Below are 12,279 nucleotides of genomic sequence, written 5' to 3' on the forward strand. Positions count from 1 at the left end.
CACAAATATCCCTACTGAAAATGACAACCAAGCCTCAAGTAATGATACCAACAATTCTGAATCAATCCACAGTATTGCTCCTGAGGAATCATCCTACAAGTTGCAATCGACTGCACCTCGATGCAATCCTACTCGTGAAAGACATCCTCCAGCAAGACTGCAAGACTTTGTCACTTACAAACCAAGACATCCACTGTCTCACTACGTATCCTATCACAAAATGTCTCCTAAACACATTGCTTTCCTGAGTACTATAACTGAGCATGTTGAGCCTCAGTCATTCCAAGAAGCAAATCAATCACCAGTTTGGCAGCAAGCCATGCAAGATGAACTGCATGCCCTTGATCAACACAAAACCTGGAGCATTGAGACACTGCCTAAGGGAAAGAAGACAGTAGGTTGCAGGTGGATATACAAGGTTAAATTCAACTCAGATGGATCCATAGAAAGACACAAGGCAAGATTAGTGGCTCGTGGTTTTACTCAAACATTTGAAGTGGACTACAAAGAAACATTCGCCCCTGTTGCAAAGATGAACTCGGTAAGAGTACTCCTTTCAGTTGCTGTTAACAAAGGATGGCCTATGTTTCAAATGGACGTAAAGAACGCCTTCTTACATGGTGAGCTTGAAGAAGAAATCTTCATGAGGTTACCCCCAGGCCATCCTCAAAGTCATGAACCTGATCTTGTGTGCAGATTACACAAATCAATTTATGGTCTTAAACAGTCACCAAGAGCTTGGTATGCCAAGCTAAGTTCAGTCCTCACAACGGTTGGTTTTAAAAGAAGCAATGCAGACTCTTCATTGTTCGTACGCACGGGCACTGCTGGGAAACTGGTCGTTCTTGTCTATGTCGATGATTTAATCATCACAGGAGACAACATGGATGAAATAACTAAGCTTAAGCATTCACTGCAACAACGTTTTGCCATCAAAGATCTTGGCATACTTAGATATTTTCTTGGCATCGAAATGGCTACCTCTCCCAAGGGTTTCTTTCTCAGCCAACGGAAATATGTTCTGGACCTTCTCAAGGAAGCAAACATGAGTGATGCTAAACCTGTCAATACACCCCTAGACACGAAACACAAACTTAGCTTGGAAGGGCAACCACTGCCCAACATCAGCTATTATCAGCGTCTTGTGGGTAAGCTGATCTACTTGACTATTACAAGGCCTGACATAGCCTATTCAGTAAGCATTGCTAGCCAATTTATGCACTCTCCCACAATGGAGCATTTTAATCTTGTCAAGAGACTACTTCGGTATCTCAAAGGTTCAATAGGTCGTGGCATCATCATGAAAAAGAATGAGAGCACTGAGATCACAGGCTATTGTGATGCTGATTGGGCTGGCAACTCTATTGATCGTAAGTCTACAACGGGGTATTGCACATTTGTGGAAGGCAATCTTGTTACCTGGAAAAGTAAAAAACAAGCTGTAGTTGCTCGATCCAGCACTGAGGCTGAATATCGCGCCATGGCATCTACTGCCTGTGAACTAATATGGTTGAAAGGTTTGTTGTGTGACTTAGGTGTCTCTACTACTCAGTCCATGTCTCTTTTTTGTGACAACCAAGCGGCAATGCACATTGCGTCCAACCCTGTCTTCCACGAGAGAACCAAGCACATCGAAGTTGATTGTCACTATGTTCGTGCACAGGTACAATCACAGGTCATCAAAACTCATTTTGTCAAGAGCTACGATCAACTCGCAGACCTATTCACTAAACCTTTAGCATCACCTCAGTTTCAGCGGCTTCTCGGCAAGATTGGATCCATCAACCTCCTGGATCCAGCTTGAGGGGGAGTATTGAAAGTCCTCTAGGTATATTGTATATTATCTGTGTAATAGGGTTTGTGTCAACCCTAGTAAGTGCTTTACCTATAGTAAGTGCTTTACCTAAAGTAAGTGTTTTACCTAATTGTATAAGAGTCTTGTCTTGTTGGCAGCTGAGTCTTGTCTTGTTGGCAGCTGAGTCTTGTCTTGTTGGCAGCTGTCTTGTCTTGTTGGCAGCTGGATTGGCAACTCCTTAATTCAAGGAGGTTAATTATTCTTCCTATGCCGAGACTTCCAGCTTGATTGAAGGTTGTTCTAGGTTAGAGTCTTAAGTGTTGAGTGTTGTTTGCAACTCACTCAAACTTCTCTATATATTTGTATTATGTTTCGGTTCCTAGATACAACAATATATAAAAATACACAAACTTCAAAAGTTAACAGCTGCTTACCATGACCTTCTAATTATTCTTTGGGAAGATCAATAACAGAGAGAGGACGGAAATTTGTTCTTCTCTCTGCTTGAGTCATTCCTTGATTTTTCTGTATGTTCAAGTATTCTAAGTTCTTTGAGTGTTATCAAGTATTCTTCTGGTGCTGCTCAAGCCTTCCCATCTTTTCAACCGAAGGAAAGTATCAACTTGTTCCAGAATTTAAGCGTCACATGCCTCGGCTATATATATTGCTCTCTTCAAGGCATCATCTATTAATTCAAGAAACACAGCCGGATTGTCTCTCCAGACTCCAAATCACACTACATCTGTGTTTCCTTTCTTTCACCCTTGTTTCTTCTTGTCCATTTGTTGTTTTCGGCTTTCCATTTTAATTCGGAAGAAAATAGCAACATGGCTGACTTGATTATCAGCCTTGCAAGTCCTATTGTAGAGATTGCAATGAAGAAATTGGCTAATGCTGCTACTAATGAATTCGTCAATATCGAGGATGAGGTAGAGAGGCTGAAATGTTCTTTTATGGAAGTTCAAGATTTGCTTAAAATTTTGGAAGGAAATCATCAGATGAATGCTTCTACTCCTCATGCCCCAAAGAACTGGCTCGAAAGGCTACGAGCAGCATCTTATGATATCGAGGATTTGATCGACTGTTGGACAGCAGAATGTGAACGGTGGAAGATGAAGAAGCAGCAGCAGCAGCAGGTACAAAAATTCCATCTTCCGTTTTGTGCTTTTAAGTTTCTCTTTCTGCATCGTGTATTGTCTAAGTATGAGAGAAATTACATCAAGAATACATGAGATTAAACAAGATGGACAATTCTATAGAAAAATGATAGGAAGTGATCAAATTCATTCAAAAACACAAGAAAAAACACGGGAAACTGGGTCCATTCCAGACAGTTCAGTTGTTAGTAGGGAAGAGAAAAAAAAGACCATCATAGAACAGCTGATAACAGATAAAGAAGCCAGTTTTTCATGTATTTGTTGTGCCTTGGCTGATTATCTTCACCAACATACAAACCCACAGTTGAATAGTTTAAAATACAAGAAATAAAGACACCGAGAAATTTACGAGGTTCGGCAAAAACCTGCCTACGTCCTCGGAGAGATATTGCTCTTCACTATGAGAAAAACAGTACAAGTTACACATGAGTTAAATCGACATAACCCAATCCCATATCCCTTGTACACCCACTCACAGAATTTTCCCAAGAGCCTCACTCTACCTTAAGAGTTCTTTCACAAGAGATCTTTCACTCTAACTCTCTTGATTTCTCTCACCCGTGCCCATGGTAGAGCCAAATGCTCTCACCATCTCTTTTGGGGTGCTTTTCTTTATCCCTTGGCTAGCATTTAAATAAAAAATCAGCCCCTTTTCTTCTCCTCCTTTCTTCCATCCGAAAGCCAAATAATTATGGCTTTGAAAAAGCCACAAAACAAGGAGCAAATCAAGCCACAAAATAAGGAGCAAATCAAGCCACAAAACAAGGAAACATAATCCTCATCATGATGTACCCTCATCATTATTGTTTTGTTTCCTAGCCTAATTTGGCCACTATCCAACAATCTCCACCTTGGCCAAATTGTACCAAAGTCCATTGGCCTTACGTACCAGCATGCACACTCTAAATCAACCTCGTTGATCCTGTTCCGATTCAGTCACTGCCAATGCATGTGCAGCTGCTGCAAGAAAAAAAACATTTATCTTCAAACAGGATCTCGACACATCCTCGTCTCCTCCAGCAGGTTTTCCTCCTCTTCATTGTCTGTAACTTGGAAACTTGTCAGTGCACCCATTTCCAGCAACACCCGTCGAGCCAGACAAACATTCCTCACACTTCTCATTCTTCAGGACCATCTCATCACCTGTGAATCCCATAGCTCCACCTGCTGCAAAACCCCTGCAACACTTGAGACTATACATCACCAGGAGATGTGTTGCTTCGAGTACCTAGAGGGCATACTCGAAGTCTTCCGCCACAAAATTGCTGCTACCTGGACCAAGATCATCCTTTCTTTTTCTCAAAGGACAATTTATCTTTTTATGCCCGAATTCTTTGCAGTCATAGCATTGTGGTCCCTTGCCTTTGGAGCTTGATTTGAACCTGCTGTCTCTCTCAAATCCTTCTCCCAATTTTCTTTAGGCTTCCCATCTTTTCCCTTCAAAGCTCTAACCAAGCCTTGTTAAGTCAAGACATCCTTTACTCTCATCTGCCAGAGAGTAAAACTGCCCTTCCCATTAAACTTCTCAACTGAAAACGACATGTTTGTAGTCATCATGGTGAATAATAAATCTGAACCTTTAATGAACCAAAGCTTCCAACAAAGCTCTGATACCAATTGTTGTGCCTTGGCTGATTATCTTCACCAACATACAAACCCACAGTTGAATAGTTTAAAATACAAGAAATAAAGACACCGAGAAATTTACGAGGTTCGGCAAAAACCTGCCTACGTCCTCGGAGAGATATTGCTATTCACTATGAGAAAAACAGTACAAGTTACACATGAGTTAAATCGACATAACCCAATCCCATATCCCTTATACACCCACTCACAGAATTTTCCCAAGAGCCTCACTCTACCTTAAGAGTTCTTTCACAAGAGATCTTTCACTCTAGCTCTCTTGATTTCTCTCACCCGTGCCCATGGTAGAGCCAAATGCTCTCACCATCTCTTTTGGGGTGCTTTTCTTTATCCCTTGGCTAGCATTTAAATAAAAAATCAGCCCCTTTTCTTCTCCTCCTTTCTTCCATCCGAAAGCCAAATAATTATGGCTTTGAAAAAGCCACAAAACAAGGAGCAAATCAAGCCACAAAATAAGGAGCAAATCAAGCCACAAAACAAGGAAACATAATCCTCATCATGATGTTCCCTCATCATTATTGTTTTGTTTCCTAGCCTAATTTGGCCACTATCCAACAGTATTCCCCTGTCGATCCCAACTCTCCCATCTTCTTTAAACTACATACCTCGTTTGAAGATGCCCGTTCCCTCGAGTTGAACCAACTACCTTCCCCCAATGATCTCAACCCTCTCAACTCGGACGAACTAGAAATCCTTCGTGGTCTCTACTACAACTACTTGGAACGATTACAAACCCGTACTGAGAATACTGACTTTACCTCTCTCTCCTTGGACCAACTACAAACTCACATTCGTGAACTTCTGGCTCGGAAACGATTTTTACTTGTTCTAGACGACCTGTGGAATCATGAAGAATTGCAGCAACTAGTAGATGTCTTAAATGTGGGGGGCAACGGAAGTAAGGTTCTGGTGACTAGTCGGCAGGAAAATGTTACTAGTATGATGGATTCAGAGTCACCCCATTCTCTGAAATGTTTGGGTGATGATGAGTCATGGTCGTTGTTTAAAAAATTGGCACCCAAAGAAGATAGTAACTTGAGCGATAGCGAACGTTGGAAGTTTGAAAATTGGGGAAGGGAAATTGTACGTATGTGTCAGGGTCTTCCTTTGGCTATAAAACAAATGGCAGGTCTGTTACGTGGGAAAAACTTGAAAGAATGGGAAAATGTTGCCAAAAGTCAAACATGGAAAGCAGGAGCAGGAGATGATACTGGAGTACGGCCTGCTCTTAGACTGAGTTATAATCACCTGCCCTCACCAGATCACGAGCAGTGCTTTTTGTTGTGTTCCCTGTTTCCGAAATCATATCTCTATGAGAAGGATGAGTTGGTCAAGTTATGGATGGCAGAAGGATTTATACAACCACCTGAGAACGGAGTGCGATGGAGGATAGAAGACATCAGAAGTCGATACTTTAAGGAGCTGTCAGACAGGTTCTTCTTCGAATGATCAACTGAAGACAAGACAAAGTATAGGATGCATGATCTTATCCATGATCTGGCACTTTCAGTTTCCAGTCCCTTTGTTACCAAGTGAATGATATGAAAGATTTTGATGAAAAATCTCGTCATATATCACTGCTTTCAGAACAAGTTGAGAAGCCTGCAATAGAGATCGCCAACAAATCGAAGAAACTGCGCACACTTTTACTTCCAGTTCAACACTTGCAACTGAAAGCCTTTGGGAAAGGACAAGGTGAGATAATTCACTCACTTACATATATGCGTGTGCTAGACCTGAGTTCAAGCACAGTTGTCACACTGCCAGATTCAATTGGGAGGTTGAAGCTCTTGCACTACCTCGATTTATCGACAACTGAAATCAGAAAGCTCCCTGACTCGGTATGCAACCTCTTCAATTTGGAGACGCTGAAACTTTTGCGTTGTCCTTGGATTTTCAATTTGCCCAAGAACTTCAAAACTCTTGTCAATCTGAGACATCTGGAGCTAGATGAAATTTTCTGGTACAAGGCCTTGATGTTGCCACGAAGCATGGGGTGTCTAACCAGTCTGCACAACTTGCACAAATTTCCGGTTTGTTTTTTGTTTTTTTTTCTTCAAATATATTTATATTTTGTTTTTTTCCAATCCTTTTCTTGTTGTTGAGTGGGGTCATACGTCTGTCTTACATATATATATATATATATTCAGGTTAGCCGCGAAACAGGAAACAAACTTGAAGAATTGAATAACATGGTGTACCTTAGAGGAACGTTGCACATCTCAAAGCTGGAAAAGGGTGGGCTACCAACCTCCCTCCTGCATCTCTCTATCCAACGCTGTGCCTCGCTGATAGAACAATGCGGGAAGGAAGGCAGTGATTGGCCCAAGATCAAACATATCCCTGATCTGGAAATGGGGATGCCATCCACCGAAACTGCAACCTCATCACCATCTTCTTCTTCAGCAGCTTGGTACCATCTTGGTGGGAGCTGCGCTTGCAGAGGTATGTTTAGGAATTTGAATTTAATTTATTGTCTTCCATACTCTAGTCGCAAGTCAGTTGTTTATGTGTTTTGGTTTGTATCCAGCTTATGTGGTAGACCAAAACGTACCATACAGTTTTCATGTTTGGAAATTCCCATTTGGGAAGGAGAATCGATTTCATAACAACTCCGAGGATTAAGATGTGTACGTGTTTGAATTTGCAGGACAAGCTTCAAAAGGAAAAATGGTTGCAGAATGATGCCAAGCTTCTCGCAATGCAGGACAAGTTCGTATGGTATTCCGTTCACCTCTATTAGGCAATCATTAGCTCGTAGCTTGAGATGTATTTCATGCACGCTTAACACATATAGATCTCAAGCAAAGTACTATTATCAACTAATTATGTTAAAGGCTCTATATGATTAACTTGCAGAGGGATCTGAAGCTGGACGGAAAGCCTTGAGACGACGTGTTTCTGGAATCCTGCATGATGGTGAAACTCAAAGTGTATGCAGCCAGTTGACGAGAGAGACAATGCATTGCATTCTAAATCTATAACCTAAGTTGTTCAGTTTCTATACAATAAGCAGCCTTCCTCCATCTTCCTCCATCTATGTTGGAAGGGACGACTGCCTGATGAATTTATGATTTAAAGTCATATGTACATACAAATTATTACAAAACAGAATGGTAATAATTCAAACCCGGGTTTCATATTACTTAAGGCACAAGGAATATCTTACGAAAAAACGCATATAACAGGTGTACAGGCAGAGAATCAAATACAACGAATTCCCGTTTATGATGAGTAATATCATCACCAATACTACGATTAGTAGTATTGGTATTGTCGTTGAAGGGATCCAACCGAAGAAAAAGACCATCATCATCCTTAACTCGGAGATGATATTGCATGTGTAGCAATCATCTCCGTGACACACCCCAGCCCTGATGTCCAGTGGACATTCCGAGGTGTGCTGGTCATCACTAAGATGGGTGACGAAGCCATAATATGCATAAAAACATAATTAAAATTATCAACCAATAAAATCTATCGAAAATTTGGCAGAACTTCAACTAAAATTGGGATATGCCCAAATTTAAAACACTTTGCACGTGACCACAAATATTCCAACAAACGCATATAACAGGTATAGGTATGTACAGGTAGAGAATCAAATACAACACAATTCATTGTCGTTAAAGCTTCAAGCTTTAAGCTTAGTCTGTCCATGTTGCACAGAAGGAAGGCCGAAAAGCACAAAACGACAATGATCCATCGTTTCGGAAATTCTTGTAACCACGAAACCTCCGCCACGGACTCCACCTCCAAATCCGCCTTCCCCGAGACGACATCGTTCAGCTCCTTCTCGAACTTATCCACCGATTTAACATCCGCAAACACTTTCCGGCTCCTCCGATTACCGCCACCGCCGCCGGAAACCCGTACGAAACAGCAGTTCTGCCCACGGTTCCGAATCCCCACACGAAACCGAACCGGCGTTTGGGGTCTCGGGTGATCGGCGCCGAAACTTCTCTTAGTGGCCGAAATATCGGGCCGGACGATGTTGGGTTTCGGAGAGGAGGAGTAAAGAAGCGCTCCGTGGTTCATGGTTTCCAGAGAATGAAACGACTCGCTGAGTCGCTGAGTCGCTGAGTCAGTGTAACGAGTTCCCAGCTTCGCAGGGAGCGAGACGCATATGCTATAAGGTCGGGGAAGATGCTCGGAGAGAGGAATTGTTGAGGGAGGAATATTTATCTGCACTGGCTGTGGTTAGAACACGTGGTGGTTGCACGGAAGGGACTTGGATTGTTAGGGGTAAGGGTAGGAGGTGGACGGTTTTTTCCGTTTTGTTTTGGGTTGGCGGGTAATTAACTGATTGAATGATAATTGTTATTTAATTCTTTTTCTAAATGGACTGGGCTGTGCCAATTTAAAAGTTCTGGGCTTGGTCTTTAAAAGCTAAAGAGGCTGCTCTCAAGAGAAATCCAATTTAAAATGTTTGGGCTTGGGCCTGCTGATCATTAGTAATGTATCAAGCAATTGATGGTGAAAGCTCGTTTTCTTAGTCATTTGGTCGTCCGTTTTTTTAATTTGATATCAATGTTGGATGTTAAAACATTGAAAACATAGTTATTTGGTCGTCCAAGTACAATTCGCATAGTCAAGCAATTAGTGGTGGATACTCGTTCTTTGGATAATGGTGTGTCCTCGTGCCCTTGGTTTCCTCAAGGTTTAAACCGTAGTCGTACTGTTGGTTGCAAAGATGGGCTCACAAACTTCAATTCGAAAGCATAATCTTGCGTACAATCGGGAATATTCAAATAGTGCTTATCACGTGAAAAGTAGTGAATTCTTGCCCTTAGGCATTACTTCATGACATTTTTTTGTATACACAATCAGATTGTTTTTCAATACCATAGTAGTGTGCACGTCAAGTGTTGTACATGTTAAGGAAAAGAAAGTTAGAGCTATTAAACATTTCTCATCCATCCAAACATATATATAGCAGCAGATCTGTGACATTACATTTTTTACGTAATGTGCATAATACAAAGAGAGATATATATATATATATATATATATATATATATATGTATCTTGTTGTATGCAAGATTCTCTTACAGTGACTTTAAAATCGGTCCAATCTTTATTTCACGAACGATCTTATTTGAATTTTTTTTTTCTTTATTGTCCCTTTAAAATAACTTTCATAACACTTGTGTCCCTTTGAAATTTGTTCTCTTGGGTCACTCAGCCATCATACCTTGCACAAGAAGATGCCTAAACTGCACATAGTGTCCACAGTTATTATACAAGTAATTGCAATGATGATTATAACGTGGATGGTACCAAAACGCTTTGTAGTTCAGTCATGTCAAGCAATTGGAATTTCAGATCGAACCCCTTTTTTCTGTTTTTTTCTATAGAAAATGAAGACTTATTGCTAAAGACTCATTCAGTTTTCGACATAAGACTTTTCATCTTTGATCCCACCACAAAGAAAGAAGAAATATTAAATGAATTACGCAGCCAACATGCATCAACCCCTCACGTTTGTCTTCTTTCCTGTAGTAATTCATCTGATGAGTTCATGGCGCAATTTGAAATTAAGTGTTGGGCTTCTGAAAGCTATCTTCTGTAGCAATCCTCGATCGCCTTGTACAACGATTGATCAATGGCTTTCGCGCTACGAGATTATGAGCTTATGGCAGGATGGACGAGCTCGTTATTGATATGATAAAGGATGGGGTAAAGTTCGAGCCTCGGGTGACGGGGGATTATAATTATAAATCATGGAAGCCTTCCGCGAGAGGGCCCTGAAGGAGAATTGGAATAATGAGAGGAAGAAGCCCCCTTAATCATGATAGTACGGCCTGAGATTGGAATGGGCGGAGTGCGTACTTTTTTCAATTTATTTATCTTCAAAGCTTTATTTTATTAAAGTAATATTTTGATCATATACTAAACTATAGAGAAGGATATTCAAACTTGAATGCAGAAATGTGAGTACTTATATACTGCTCTAACCGACTTAACCTTAATCATTTCAACAATCTTAAATGGTTATACAGGTTCCGAAGATATAAACAATACGCATTTAGAACGATCACATAGTTGTTAATTCATGATTATGATCCTAAATTCTGATTACACCACAATGAGAAAACAAGTGTCTTCACCAAATGAGGATAACACACACACACACACACATATATATATATATATATAGCCTCGCTCACACTATATCATGATATGATAGTTTATTTCAAAGCATGATTAACAAATAAAATGGTGGCCAATTAAAGCTGTGCCCTTTCCAAGTGACATCACATTATCACAGTACACATACATGGTCACCACCAAATGTAGAAATAAATAAGTAGAAGAATACACACCATGATTACCCACTAATCTAAAAGCAAATCGATGTCGGCAGCTTTCTCCTACTGACTGGGGCAAAGGAGAAAAGAAATAATACCTTATCAGTACAGATAAAAGATTTTCTTGGTGTGAAAATGAAAGCCTTACCAAAAGAGAAAAGCACCACAGCAGATGCTTCTTTTACTTCTTTTTCTTCCCCTTTAGTCTGCTGTGTTTTCACTTCATCGAGTCAACAATATCAAAGTCAAGTCAAGCGCACTTGTTGGCCAATTCTTTTTTAATAGTTCGAGACTACTGAGTAGTTTGGACAATGAATCTTGAATCTAAGATGAATTCACTGTAAGAGTTTGAACAATGAAAATTGTTTAAAAAGTCGGATTAGTGATAGGTTTTAGAAAGAGTTGTGATCTCAATTAGATTCAAGAAAGAATTTCAACTTTCTTTGGAGAGAAAAGTCTTTTTCTTCCAGTCCCGGATCATATTCCAGTGCGTTCAGAGATCCTATTGTATCTAAGAATTCTTGTGGTTCCGGAGGATCTTGCTACATGAGAACCAAGAAAGGAGAACTGTATAAAGCGGGTTAACTTATGCATTATGTGTGAAGGTTTACAAAAGTATATAAGGTGAGAAAAATTGTGTCATCCATCTATTGTCAATTAGTTTTTGAAAGGTGTAACCTCAATTTTTTTTTTTTCAAATTTTCATAAAATTGAGGCTAAACATAGACCAATCGAAAATGTAATTTCCACTCTAAAAATCCCACAAATTAGTGTGATAAATTTTGTCCATAATTTCCCATCAACCTAGGGTCATTAGGTTAATTATGTGCCATTATTGGCTCATATTATAAGATAGGAGTGGGGTGTGTACCACTGTACTACCACAGACAAGGAGATTTCAACGCAATATTTTTCATCAGCCAAAGACGAATCATATTGGCCTACCAAAAACGAAAGCTACTACTAGACTTGTTCGTCAAGTGGGCCATGTGGCCCACATTAAACTATTATAAGGGTTGTAGAATCATGGAATCATAGAGCCCACAATGAAATAATGAAGACCGAGGCATATAGAAGAATCATAGAGGATAAATAAACCAATATATCACGAGATGTAGATTTCTACTACTTGTTTGATGAATCCATCGAAATCCATTCAGTTTTTTTTAGTTAGGAGAATTATTTTTAAAATGATTGAAATCGCTTTTAGAGAAAATATTTTTGGGTTCTAAAAACATTTGAAGTGTTTTTCCAGAATTTACTTACGTTTTTACAAAGGATTGGTTCCAAAACATTTTCATCAACAGCGTTTTCAGTTATTTTAAAAACACTTTCAAACAAACAGTAGCTTATGCTTCTTCCAAGAAGCATT

General features: G+C 40.0%; 1 pseudogene; it reads left to right on the top strand.

Moving 5' to 3' along the window:
• The first annotated feature begins 2,622 nt into the window (after positions 1-2,622).
• Positions 2,623-7,485, top strand: LOC137743158 (putative disease resistance protein RGA3; annotated as a pseudogene).
• Positions 7,486-12,279: the final 4,794 nt, after the last annotated feature.

The sequence above is a fragment of the Pyrus communis genome, chromosome 8 (genome assembly GCF_963583255.1).
Source record: "Pyrus communis chromosome 8, drPyrComm1.1, whole genome shotgun sequence".
Taxonomy (NCBI): domain Eukaryota; kingdom Viridiplantae; phylum Streptophyta; class Magnoliopsida; order Rosales; family Rosaceae; genus Pyrus; species Pyrus communis.